The 14,497-nt window shown below is 40.1% G+C and overlaps 1 long non-coding RNA gene and 1 other non-coding gene across 2 annotated transcripts; both read left to right on the top strand.

Moving 5' to 3' along the window:
• The first annotated feature begins 3,678 nt into the window (after positions 1 to 3,678).
• On the top strand, positions 3,679 to 13,426 carry LOC145407006 (uncharacterized). The gene is made up of 4 exons (XR_013898665.1): positions 3,679 to 5,093; positions 7,204 to 7,325; positions 9,105 to 9,294; positions 12,670 to 13,426. It is a non-coding gene; the product is annotated as an uncharacterized LOC145407006 (long non-coding RNA).
• LOC145407309 (5S ribosomal RNA) lies at positions 7,727 to 7,845 on the top strand. The gene has a single exon (XR_013898680.1). It is a non-coding gene; the product is annotated as a 5S ribosomal RNA (ribosomal RNA).
• Positions 13,427 to 14,497: the final 1,071 nt, after the last annotated feature.

Here is a 14,497-nt window from a genome sequence, read left to right on the forward strand (position 1 = left end):
ATTGTGTCTCGTAACCCTTACACTTCAGCTGCAATCACAATTTTTAAATAAGTGTTCTCACCAAGAATTTGAATTACTAGGTAAAAATCTTTAAAATACTTTACCTCAGATATGAACCAATCCTAGCAAGAATGTAAGAAGTAAATTAAATGCCACAGTCAATATAAACGGAAGTATAGACTCATGATAAAGATGGGCATTGAAATTTTTGGCTGGAAGACTAAGGGTTAGATGGCCTCACCTCCTACGGTGTAACTGTTGAATGTTGTGGAAGCGCTTGTGTGATCTTTCTTGGCTTTCTACCAAAGGGGGCAGCGTCCTCAGTTGTACGGTCTGGGACAGAAAGTTTGTCTAGTGTTACACTTAACATTTTCCTTTGCTTTGCCTGCTTTTTCACTCATTCTTCTCACTTTCCCGTAGTGGCTAATATTCCTAAGTTGAGAGAGACTTGTCATGTTTCTTGACTCATGAATACAAAAGTTTGCCTCATATTTCACCTCTTCTGCATCTCACGTCCCTCTTCTGGCTAAGATTCCTAAGCAGAGAGAGGATTTGGTATGTTTTCTGCCGATAGATGATGCTTTTTGGTATGTTGCATCAGGGAAGAAACTGATGAACCTCCTTTAAGTGCAGTGGTAGTGGCCTGCAAAATGAGGATGCCATTCTTCTGCAGCTCACCATCATCCTTTTGAGGGATAAAGAGGGGACTGAGGGATGTTTGTATATCCAGACAGCTCCACTGCCTGCGCATATCAGTGCCACCGTGTGAAAGCACCTCCCACTAGCCTTAGTGGGAAGTGTATACAGTGAAATAGTAGACCAACTTCTGTCCCTGACTATACACATTAAATGCTTTAGTCTTGATCATAAAGTTAATTCAGCCTTGATCATAAAGAGATGTTGTCCTAAGTCAGTTATTCATTGATGCATCAGCTCAGCAGACAAACCCATAGTCAGTTTATTTTCACCTGGCAGAGTCGGCCCATCCCCCCAAAGTAATAAATAAATAAAAAAGAATACTAAGATGTGATTGGATGGAATTCAATAAACCTTAGTTATATGAGGTTGGAATGAGTGTCCTTGGTTACTAGTGAAATCAACACCCTCCAGTCTAACTTCATCAGGTCATCAGCTGGGCAGAAATGGGCTAGAGATCAGGTTACAACAAACCTACTTTAGAACAGTTGCCTGTATTATGTTCCTTATTAATGCAGGACCTATTGTTGTAACTCCATGAATTTGGGTGACTTTGGTCCATATTCTCATCAGTTAAGGAAACTCCCATACACCTCCTCCTTAGTTATTTATTTTTTGGATATGGCTGGTCAGTATCATCTTGTATGTTATGCTGAATAAATAGATGGCAAGAATAAAATTAGACATCTTTGGGCTCAGTAGGGTAAATAGAAATCATAACTCACTAGAAGTTACGTGTATGTTTGTTGATTTTAGATTATGTTTCTTTGCATTCAGGGTCCTGCAATGGCTTATGTCCTTTGCAGTGTGTACTTTATTATGCAGAAATCAGTCATCGAATATGTCACACCCTTTCGCTGCCATTTGGTGCACTTGCGCTAACACCCAGATGATTTTTGTTCCATTAAGAGAAGCCCGAGAAGTCAAAGGCACACGCATGGAAGCCTGACCTCGCTTACTGTGACATAATGTTGTACAGTATATTTTCTATGTGACTCGGTGGCCTCATCTTTAGTGTTACTCTAGCTGTCAGTGTCTAGCTCACCGAGGCATGGACTCACAAAACTAACTTGCAATTGATTCCCTGTTGTAGCATGGAGAGCCACAGCTGACGCGTGGAAGTTAGAGCCTTTATAAATGATAAGAAATACGACGACTTTGATTTCCAGGGAGATTAAGATACAAATATCCCTGATGGTCTAGTGGGTTAAGACCCAAGAAGTGCCACCAATAGGAAATAGGCTTTTCATTTTCTCTGTATTATACTGAACAACAGCAGCCTTGCCATGGGCCCATATAAACTCAAAAAAGGGTATATTGTATGGAATTTGATGCTATTTTTTTTCCCCCCTACTCATGTTCTTCCCAGGAAACACTGCAAAATCATAGTTGTAAGTAGAAAAATTGCTGTAATGAAAATAATCCATACTTACAAGAGGGAATTTATTGTAAGTGTGTTTGTGAATCCAGGCCCAGAATAATTGAAGGAAATCACATGAGACCTGTACGGTTTAGTACCTTCAGTCAAATGATGTAGTTTTTTCTTTTTATTCTTACTAACTATACATGATTTTAATCAGTTTATGGTAAGGTGGAGCAGTGCTGTCAAATGGTTATGTGGAAAACAGACAAAACTTTAAAAATAATGGAAATGATTAGAGAAAGGACTCAGATAATGAAGAGGTTACTGGATACTGTTTCTTACCCTATCACCACTGATTATTTTTCAAGAGTTAACAGAATTGCCTGGCAGAATAAAATATAAACTGTGTCATGGGACTGAAGGGATGAATTCCACATGGCACTCACATTTACGCTTGCTGTTCTTAAACCGCTGCATTGATGGTCAACTCGTGTACAATGGCATGTGTCTGCCACGTAAGCCAATATTTTTGTATACGTTCAATGGCTCTGTAACCGGTGGCATTTTTCCCGTCAGGCATGAGTTTAGGGTCTGTACTTCTGTTGGTTAAGGGTGCTCCCCCAAACACCTCCTCTTTACTTATTTATTTTTAGCATCTGGTATGTTAATCTGTTCTTGTATGTTAGTTTAGCAATCTGTGTTGATATTGATAATACAAGGATAACATGCAGAAGAGTATTAACGTGTTGTATGCAAAATAAACCACTAAAGAGAGGTGTGTGAGTGCTTCTGTAACTTCTTTAGTCCAGTGATGTATTCTCTGTTTTGTGCTTTTATCTCCAGATAATTTTGTTCAGTTTTGGAAAGATGTTTTGTGTTGGAGGGGTTGGTGAAGGCTGTATCAGACCCCTCCAGTATGAAAAAATCTCTAATGGTGAATAACATTGTCTGGACATACTCATACAGAATTAGAAATATGGTACATTCAGCCATGACTTAAATTCTTCACTCTGTCACCTGTAACTTTAATTCTAACTTGAAATGACTGTAGTGTCTGGTGATGGAGTTAGTGAGGGAATATGGGCAGGTATGATTTTTTATTTTTTATGCAAGGAAGAAAGAACCAAAGGCTAGAAACTTGTTCTTTCCAGGAAAAAATTAAAAACAAGATAACAGAGAGCCAAATTCAAGATTTGTTCGAGATGCCTGGACACACTACATTTAAAAGACTGGAGGTCATAGGATGGGTGTAACTTATTGCTGAGTTTAATTTTAATTCAGAATGGACTATACAAAGAATAAAAACATCACTGGATTCAGAAGGTTAATCGACAAGACTAAAGACCCTAGTGTGATCCTGGGACGGGCTGGGGTGAATGTGTTAAGTTATTCACCCAGCACTGAGGTAGTTGTCAGGTTAGGGACATGTATATAACTTTAGCTGAAGCTTGCAGAGTTTCTATATATCAATATTATAATATATTGAGGAATGTGCTGTGCTGCACTGGTGTTACTGTAAACTGGAATAAAATGTTTCCAAGATACCCAGTGTTTACATCACTCTGAAGGTTGATGTTTATAATGCCACTGAGAAGGATATTTGTGGTAGGTGGTGGCGACCATCATCCACTCACTTGATGTAGTGCTGCCTACTTCTTCCTAAGCCTTTATCATTCTTTTTCTGTGGCTGCCCTCCTCTCTTTCTATTTCTTCCATCTTTCCTGTCACTGCTTATTGCTTTTCTTTCCTTTAAAGGTGGCTTTACATTGAGTGACAAGCCAAATGGTTTCCTGGAAGCCAAGAAACCATTTACAACGTTGGGTGGTAACCATATAACCAAACCATACGTGCTCCCTACGTGTCAACAAGTGGGTTGGTAGAGGGTTTGTGCCCCTCCCCGTAAAACAAATAACTCAAAAGTCAAATGACCACCCCTTACGGTATTATGGCGTTTGGCAATAGATAGATAAATAGAATCATTCCCCCCTCTCCTTTACTATTTCCCTTCTTCCTTCCTCCACTGTGCAACTGAAAGGCACAATGTCATCACTGCTCCTCCTACCCACTCCATTAGGGTCATCCATCTATACAACAGCAGATTCCCAACCCTCAAAACTTCCACCTTTTCTTTTTCTTTTTTCCATGGTTGTCCCACAGATTTTATTTGCCACTTCATGGATTTCCTTCATATAGCCACCACCTGCCTGTTCATGGGATTCCTTCATATAGCTTTTATTCATTGCTTCACGGCTTACTCTTAAAATTGTCTTTATGTCACATAGTTCCCCATACAGCTTTTATCTGCTGCCTCATGGCTTTACTTCTTATAGCTTAGCCTGTATCAGATAACTCATGAATCCTCCATAATCTGTTACCTCATAGCTCTTCATATAGCATAACTTTTTAGTCCTATCCTGCTCCTCCATGACTACTTTGTAGTCTCTACTACTATTCATGATGCCAGAGGGGTTAGACTGTTGGCAACTTCATGGTTGTCCATCAGAGGCTATTATCTACTTGCTATTTCATGACCCTCTATCTGGCCATATCGTCTAAATGTAGCCATAATAAAAATTAGGTTTGGCATTCCTACTTGTGTTTCATGGTTTGGTCATTGAAACCTGTGATTGAAACTCATAAGCAATTGGATCCTTGAGTTATCTGTTGTTCCTCGATGGAAATCGCGGTTATCCTGATTTTTCTCGTCTGTTTATTAATATTTATTGTAAATTTCTTGCAACTGTTGCATAGTCTGATATTTAAAACGTTTAGGCTACGTGCAAGGAACGAGGCATTCGTAATGTCTAATCTTGCCCATGTGGAGAAAATTAGTTTACAATTAATTACCGCTACACGTACAGCTATTAGTGAAAATTGTGCCAGGGATGAAAATTATTTTACATTTACTGAACGAAAATTTCTGAAATCGAAAAACTGATATGGAAACCCAGAACATCCTCAGTGCAAGATGGTCTAACAAAGGAGAGGACGTGGCGTTAAATGGCGGAAGGGATTGCTGCAACGGGTCCGCCAGGTAATTATCACTAGTTGGCTGCAGAGTTACATTTATCACTGGTGGAGTGATTATAACAATGTGAGAGTTTTGTAGATATAATTTATGTATGGGAGGAAGGGGAAGGGAAAGAAAGAATGGGGAATGGAGTGTATCTTGGTGAACCGTCTCATCAGGTCGGAGTTCTGGTTTGTCCGGTAACCTTTGTGACGCCAATTTTCACCCCCAGCTTAATTAGGCAGAGGTTTGGGGAACTTATGCATTACTTTTAGGAGAAGGACTTTACCAATTCAGTTGCCATTACTTCAGTTTTTCTATATTTTTCAATTTTCATGGTAAAGTTGATTTGCTACCGGTATATATTGCTTGAGAATGTATATAGTGTTTGCACAGGGTGTTTTGTTGGTAGGCAGAGCAACAGTAAGTCAGATTTTGATAATTGGGTTTGGTGGCAGTGTTAGACCTCGGGCAATATCTTGTTTGGTTAGGTCCAGCGGTATTCTAGTCATATAAGGTGATTTAGTGTGGTGTAGTATGGTGAATGACAGAACTTTCATTATACCCAAGGCCGTCATTAGCACGTCTGTACCTTGCTTTAGAAGGTATGAAATTCTTGCCTACCGTACAATTTATGGTACCAAGAGCTCCACATGGCACCTGTATTGCTCTTATATACCGTCTTTCAATATTTTACTCGTTTTAAGGATACATTTAACCGTTTGTATATTTTCTCCACCCTGTACACTGCCAGAAAATCTTTGCTTATACTGTAGCTACTGAAAATAGATGTCCCGATAATTTTGTGCGTCATCATGTATTCTGGGTTTAATAATAGTATCTTAGTTTTTCATTTTAGTTTTGTAAGATCCAAATTCCCTCTCAGTGTTTTTGTTATGTGTGCCTGGAAGATATTATTTTTTTTTTTTTTTGACAGAGGCAGGGTTGGCAGGCGGAACATTATTACCTGGACCTACTTCATGCCTACATAGCCATGCATTTGTTTCTCCCTCCTATACAACTTTTATCTTTTTGTGCTCTGACCTTAATCATCCAGCTCAGTTACTTTTCTCACAACTACAGAAATAACAGCTGCATTGTAGTGATGTGGAGTTGGGAGTTTTGCCGGCTCTACTTACACTATTACGTTTTTCCTCCTTTGTTTTTGTTTCATCCGCTAGAAAGTGAAAGAAACCATATTCATTACCTTCGGGCTGGTGATTACACTCTGGAACCAAACAATCAACTTTTTTAATTATTGATCACTTGCTTCAGTGTTATGGTGTAATCTGTATTGTCTGCTGTGTATGTTTAAAACCAGCATGTGGTTGTCATGGTTACGTGATGTTACACCGCGGCTCGTAATTTTTGTGGGGTATCATTAGCCCCCATTCTGACACAGTTAGCTTCCACAGGTTGGGTTCATCTTGTTCACAGTTTTGTTTTGCATGTTACTGCCATTTGTGTGGTTAAGCCTTGCAAAAATTCAGGAAGACATTTTGGTTATTAACTTGGGATCTTTAGCTCGATGAAAACAAGCGCACAGCAAGCGAAACTGAATACTGTACGACTTCAAGTTTTTTTTGTGAAATAATGCATTTTTGGAGTCCCATTGGTTATTATATCCGTCCGCTGCAAGTATGAAACTGTTTGCTCTTTGTAGGCATTGACTGAGTCCATTTAATTGCTAATTAACCATTTATTGAGCATGTTTTCTTTATTTGAGAACATTCATGGTGCAGACTTCAGTAATATGCTTTCTCTGTGCATGTACTGGGACAATTTGCAAAAATAAATAAATAATAACATGCTTGCAGAGACACAGGGCCATTTAAAGATTTGAGGGCCGAAGACAGCTAGTATAATAACATTCCTTTGCCTTTTTGCATCAGTGGGGCATAACATTAATGTAAATTACATATCTTAAAAACAAAATACTAGCTGATTGCATCAGAAATCACAAAAGTTTGGTGTGGCAAAAATTCTGATTTAAATAAAGACTCATCCATAACAGTCTGTGTTGGATGAATGTTGCTGATTTTTTTTCAGGAATGTGAGGGTAGGCTGTAATGTAAAGTAGCACAGGTTTTATTAATTACAGTATAGTATGTAATGTACTTAATTATTATAACAGAAATATGAGGGTGATGTGCATTCGAGGTCTTGAATTCCATGTCCAACAAGGTGTCAACATGCAGGACGGACGGGTGTGTAAGCGGTGTGTGTGGTCTCATCGTAGGATGTGTCCAGTCTAATGTGAGTATGACCTCTGCCAGAGCAAACACTACCTGCGCATAATGCTTGTTTAGGATAAAGTAAGGCAAACACTGTCTATGAGTATAACGTACAACTGCAAGTTTTCATTTCTTCTTTTTTTTGCAGTGTTTGATAGGAATCTTCGAACCCTTAGTTATTTATATACAAAAGACCTTCCTTTTGTACTATAAAAAAAAAAAACATTAAGCCATGTCAATGGAGATGACATTGCAGGGATTCCAAGGCCTGCCCAGTGGTGGATGCTTTGCTTTATACTCAGGCAATATGGGGATTGCCTTTTACTGATGTTTGGTGACATTATACCACATTCTGCTAAATTGTATTCACCATGAAGTTTGCTCACAAATAAGTATTAATTATTCAGTCTTATCATCTAATGTGCCAACGGCCATACCACGTTGAGTACACCGCTTCCCATTCGATCAGTGAAGTTAAGCAACGTTGGGTCTGGTTAGTACTTGGATGGGTGACCGCCTGGGAACACCAGATGCTGTTGGCATCCCTACGTCAAGTGGGGTTGGTGGAGGATTAGTGCCCCTCCCTGTAAAACAATTAACTCTAAGCCCTTGGCCACCCTGTCTGGGATACATGGCGTCTGGCAATGAATGAATGAATCATCTAATGTATTATTATCCCATGAGGAGCATAGGGACTCATGGCGAGGCCGGTTAATCCCAGCATGCAGGGCAAGTGACCAATCACTTTCAGCTGAGTAGCATTATATGAGTAGTAAACCATAACCATTTCTCAGATGTAAACCCTTAAGAGCCATGTCCAGGAGTGACATAACCAGGTAAACTGAGGCATCTGCAATATAGGTTATGTGGTTACCATCCAGTGTTACTTATTTGATGTTCAGTTTATTTGTAGTTTCGGATACTGTGATATTGTATGATATATTCCTGGTTTGTCATATCTGTAGCATGAGCTGGTTACAGGAATTATAAGCTGGCCTGGTGGTACAGCTAGTGAGTGTAAATGTATTGTGGCCTGCACAGTATGAGTTGTCTCAAGGGTGGTCAGTCCCCCCCTTCCCCCACGGCCAGGGGCATAGGTTGGCCTTGTACCCATAAGTGTTCAGGACTGGTTGTATAGTTTCAGGCCCCTATGCTTCAAAAGAGACGTAGCTAATGGTATTGGCAGTAACTGTTCTACCTCCATACAATGCTGGTGTTGCTCATTTCTCTTCAGCCTTGCCCTGCATGTGATTTTTTGGGAATGTACAGAATCACTTTATTTTTCATTATTATGGTAATGCATAGTTTTCCAGTTTCAGGTTGCTCATTATTATTATTATTTATTTATTTTATATATTAAGGTGAAGGTGAAACATCATAGCTACCCCAGTTGTCTAAATATTCTTAAACCCAAGCAGAAGTGGGTAATGCTGAGGTCAAGGAAAATGTGAGGGTAATAACATTTTCAAAAAAAAAAAGGAAATTGTAGAGTGCTTTACAGATTAGGGAAAAAGCAATGTTAGTGAAATTTTGAAATAAGGGAAATCATTATTACCTAGAGAGTGTATGTGAGTGAGGTGGAGGGGGGAAGAGGGAGGGGGAGGCCGAGGATGAGATGGAGGGATGGGGTGGAGAGGTATATGAGAGAGGGGGGTGTGAGTTGGGAGCAGGGCAGTGAAATGGCGGGGGACAGGGCGACTTGGAGGCGATTTGTTTGTGGCCACCCCAAACAGGATTAAGGCGTCTGGCAATAGATAGATAGATTATTACCTAGACATTGACAGTCCTGATTTGGTTTCAGGCTAAAGGCAAAGGATTGTACTGTTAGGACTGCTGCACTTCTAACATGCAAGCTCCATTATGGTGTGCAGAAACCTCACCAGTGGCACCAAAATTGTTACGATCAGCAGCACCGACACGTACAAGTTAATGCACACCGCCTTGGATCGCATAGCACATACTCCGAAAGCCCTGCAGCCGTTGGAATGCAGGTACTGTAATCTTAATATGTCTGCCTAGCGTGGTTAGCAATGCATTTTGGTGGGATGGAGAATAGGAGATGCATTTTAGAGGGATGGAGAGAAGAAATTTGAAGGAAAAAAAGGGAACAAAAGATGAAAAAGAGGGAGGAAAGAAGAAAGGAGGGGGAGAAGTGAATAAGTGAGGGAGAAGAGAAGAAAACTGAAGAGAAAAAGAGGGGAAAAAAAGAATGGTAGTAAGCCAACACTTGCAGGTAATAAGTTGCTGTGAAAAAATTAATATAAGCAAGGATAATCCACAGTATGGTGCAAGGATAATAATGGGGTTTTAGATTTCATGTTTATTGAGCAAGTCACTTATTCTTAGTTTCATCACAGCTATTTAGTTTCTACATCTCCGACTGCCAAGAACAGCTGGCAGTTGGTAATATGATGGTCACAGTAGCTAAAAATATATAAAGTACAACACAAATGAGGTAGAATCATCATCATCATCATACCCATCTCCGCTAGTATAAACATATTTCATTGTTGTCTGCATCTTGAGTAATGTTGTGTACAGTATTAACATACTTTTTACATTTTATCTGCCATATTTAATAATTTTATTCAGTTGACAGAATCCTTGTGGCTCTAAAGGGGTTCAAAGGCATCTTTGTAATCCTTGCATTTCAGAGTGGTATATTCGGGCTACCAGCAAGGTATTATATCCAGAAAAGAAAAACCTACACAGTAAAAGGATTAAGCTGAACTGAGGTTGTGTCCACGTGACATGCCAGTTGTTGCAAAGTCCACCCCAGCTACAAAGAAGGAAAGTTAGCCTCCAGGTGACAAGTAACTGGAATGGCTTCTGGGGTAGCATCACTGTTAGAGACACAAGTGGGTGTTCATCCTGCCAAAGTGTTGCATAATATGGGGGAAGCATTGCATTCCACCCCGTCAGTCATGCTTTAATTCACAGCCACCAGCACCATGCCTCCAGGCCTGGAAGCGCAAGTCATACAATGAATGTCCCCCACTATCTGTTGAATCTATTTCAGACATACTGGTGTCTACCATGCAGGAAGTGACTGATCCTATCCCCACCCCTTTGCTAATCCACCAAGTACTCAAAATTTGACATGACTACCTAGATATCCTTATGTAATTGTGCACAGAGGTTTGGCTAACAAGTTGGCCTGAAGGATGCTTCTTGACATGTTTTAGTCCACACCCAGGCTCCATATGTACATGGAGTTCGCAGTGGGGAGAGACAGATACCAATTCACTGTAATGCTCTTCGGCCTCAACATCACCTCTAGAATGATCCTGAAACTGATGACATTTGTCCAGAAGACTAGGTCAGTAAGGGATAGAACTGCTTATGCACCTTAATGACTGACCGGTGATTGCATCCACAAAACACAGCTGCAGCTAGTTAATTTGAGACACTCCCTAACAAGTGGGGTGCACTGGCCTCCTTGTGAACCCCACAGTCCCTTATAAGTCACACCCAGAATACAGAATGGCACACCATCTCTATATCAGCTTGACTATGCAGGACAGAAGGTTTATGAGTCTCAGCCAGTTAGCAGGGGCGTCGTAGCAGGGTCCACATCATGCTGTTATCTGGTTATGTGATAACCACCCAGCATTGTAAATAGTTTTCTGGTTTGCAGGAAAACAGTAGGTCTGTCACGTGGCATAGAATCATCTGAATTGGAAAGTTGAGTAGTAAAAAGTGACAGGAAGAAAGGAAGAGAGGTGGTCAGACACAGTAGAACAGTGATCCCCCCAGTTACGTGGCAGATGTATCATTGGAATTTTCCACAGAAATCGAACCAAGCTAATGTTACCATAGAAACCCGTTATAAGGCTAATTGGTATGGCAGAATCCAAAAATTTTCCAAAAGCCCCTTTTGGCCTTGAAAGTTTTTGACACCCCCCCCTCCCTTCCTCCTAGATCATACCTAATATTTTTTTTAGTTAACACAACCTCTAGGTCCCTAGGAACATCACTGGGCTTTTAAAAGGGTTAATTCGTGTACAGATTGGTAAGCAAGTAGTGATCAGCTGCCATGACGGGGGATGGAGCAATGCTTAGATGTCAAGGAGGGACGTATCTGAGGCTGAGGGGTCTCTCTCTCCCTCTACAGATGGGGGGAGAGGGAGAGGAAGCAGTGTGCGACTTTGTGGCAGTCATGTTGACACGTCAACATGTGGGAGTTTTGACTGTCGGCACCCGACAGACCATGTTTTAGGGGGGCAGGTTTCTGGAATTTCCCAGGGTAACAGGAACCAGGATAGGGTTTTTCCCCATTTACAACGCTGGGTGGTAACCATATAACTAACCCACATGTGTTCTTTACGTGTCAGCAAGTGGGTTGGCGGAGGGTTAGTGCCCCTCCCTGTAAAACAAGTAACTCAAAGACAAGTAACTTTTACGGGATCATGGCAACTGGTTATAGGTAGATAGATAATAAATGATGAAAATCGCAAATGGAACCTGCATAATTAGAGGGGTCACTGTAGTAGTAGTAGGTTAGTTACAGCCCCAGGATATGAATGTGGACACAGTGAACTGCTGATAGAAATTACTGGTACCATTTTCCTGCAATCCACCTTTTGGGGCTAATAAGGAGGGAATTGAATGTTTCTGTAACCAGGCACAGCAGCCACTGGATAATATCAGTGTCAGCACATGAAGATTAAGGCGTCCCTCGCATGCGTCATGTCAAATTTATAATGATATAAATCACAAAACAATGCAGAAATATTTACTGAGTTAAAGGCGTCATGAAGCCATTCATGCCACCTAAAATTCTAGCCTTAGCTGGCTCTTGGAAGGGTAGTAGGGTGACTCTTCCAGCTATATGGGAACACACTGGACTGCCAGCTACCATTATGTAGGCTTAAACTATTCAGTCTGGTGATGGATTTTGTACTTCATTGTTGCGGCTACCAGACATTTTATTCAGCTTATAGGCAAGTTGCAAAGCTGGAGGAGTTAGATAAAGCCTTTGTTATCCTCTTCATTACTAGTGGTCTGCCCGAAGTTCAGTAATCTGGTAATAGCATTGAAATGTAGATTATGTCATCTGACTAAAGGGGTTTGTGTATTGAGGGCTGGTTTTTGTTTATAGTTAGGAGCATTGTGAATTGATTTGGGATATTGTCAAGTGCCATAAGGTACTACAAAGCTTCCTGTGCCACCTTGAATGTGGCTGAATGTTTTGCAAGACATCTAATCCCTGAGTAGGTGTAGATTAGGTGGAAGAAAACTTGGCAGTGTTGTGGTTTAGATGCTGAAAATAAATGGAAGCTTTTAAGATTTGTTTCGTATTTTATAATTGTCATAAAAGTTCAAGCAGCAGTACTAGTTTCACCACTTCTTGCAATTCCCAACAGGCTAAACTTAAGATGCAGGTGGCGGGCTTGGAGTTGCAGGCTGAAGGCTGCTGAGAAGAAGAGGAGGAGGAGTTGCAGGCTGAGGTTAACTGAGAAGAAGAGGAGGAGGAGGAGTTGCAGGCTGAGGTTAACTGAGAAGAAGAAGAAGAGGAGTTGCAGGCTGAGGTTAACTGAGAAGAAGAGGAGGAGGAGTTGCAGGCTGAAGTTAACTGAGAAGAAGAGGAGGAGTTGCAGGCTGAAGTTAACTGAGAAGAGGAGGAGGAGGAGTTGCAGGCTGAAGTCAGTTGAGAAGAAGAGGAAGGCTAGAAAGTCAAAGGGAATATGGAATGAACACCTAATCTACCAAACGAAGGAGAACGGAACTCGTCTGTCTCATGTTAGTACTAAATGTTTGTAAGTACAGTCAGCCAAAAAAGTATCAGCCATCTTACCCCACACATCATTCTGAAACATGAAGGAACTAAGAAGCATTGTGATTTATGGGTCCCGCTGTAATTATATGTGCAAATATTGTCCTTGGTAACAACTTGAAATCACAGAAATCAACTCATAATAGACGGTATATTTTTGGAGTTAAGATGTTAACAGATTCATTCGTGTATTGGTTGGTAGTTTTATTTTTTGAGACATTATGTTAAAGAAATTGATGTGCGTCTGCAAAACTCGTTCATTTTCACAAACGTCGATCCCCAGGTGTACGATACTTTTTTGGTTGGCTGTACAAGAGTGATAAAATAAAGTAAAATTTGTAAATTACTTTACTTGGTGTTCTGAGGTTTAAATACCCTTTTATAAATCTTCTTTGGCTGCCCTTTTAAGTTTATTAATAATAATAATATTATTATTATTACTGTTATTATTATAATTATTATTATTATCATTATCATCATCATCCAATCCTATGTTGCCCCATGAGGAGCATAGGAACCTGGGGCTAGGCAAGTTGATCCTGACATTTAAGATGAGAGTGAATATTATTACTGTTATTAGTATTGGCACATTTTACTGGACTTTTGTACTTGTTCCTGAACCTCAGCTCAACCCATAATGATTAACTAGGAAGAAAAGTTGAGATGATGATGATGATGATGATGATATATTAATTATTATTGTTATTGCTGTTATTACTATTATTATTGTTATTGCTGTTATTATTACTATTATCATTGTTATTATGGTTGTATAGTGTGACATGAAAACAAAAAATTGGAAGTGAGATGTGGAAATGGGGTTAGAGAGGAATGTGTGTGTGTGGTTTGTAGAACACATAGGATAAGAAATAATGTGATTTATGAAAGGTATGAAGTAAGGAAATCTGTAGGCAGTAAAATTGAAGGGCTTGTGTGCTTGGATGGTATGGTTGTGTGGAGAGAATGTATATAAATAGGGTAATGAAGAGGGTGTATGTGACTGCCATGTTTTGTACTGTCACATCATGGTCATACAATTATCATACAGAATCCTACAGTTTCAAGCAGTTTCATGCAATAGCACCTGAAGCAAACACTTGTTGAAGGTATTGGTTTGAAGTCTTGCCGGAGTCATTCAATTTTCTTACAATTTCAATAAAACAGAAGTGATGCCATGTTGCCGTCAAACAGTCCATCCTGCCATGATCCTACTTTAAGTCTGGGAGCCTCATCAATAGACGTATTTAATATTCGTCATTAGGAATTGTAGTGTTGTATCTTAACCGATGGAATGTATTGATATTGCTACATTGAAAGCGACCTCGGAATATTTATGAATAAGCTCAGTCGGTGATGTAAAAATGCTGGAGACACGTTACCTTGTGGCAGTGTTTCCAGTTCAGTATCAGAAGGCAAAT

Source organism: Coenobita brevimanus, chromosome 72 (assembly GCF_032717465.1).
Source record: "Coenobita brevimanus isolate Jiangsu-jjx chromosome 72, ASM3271746v2, whole genome shotgun sequence".
Taxonomy (NCBI): domain Eukaryota; kingdom Metazoa; phylum Arthropoda; class Malacostraca; order Decapoda; family Coenobitidae; genus Coenobita; species Coenobita brevimanus.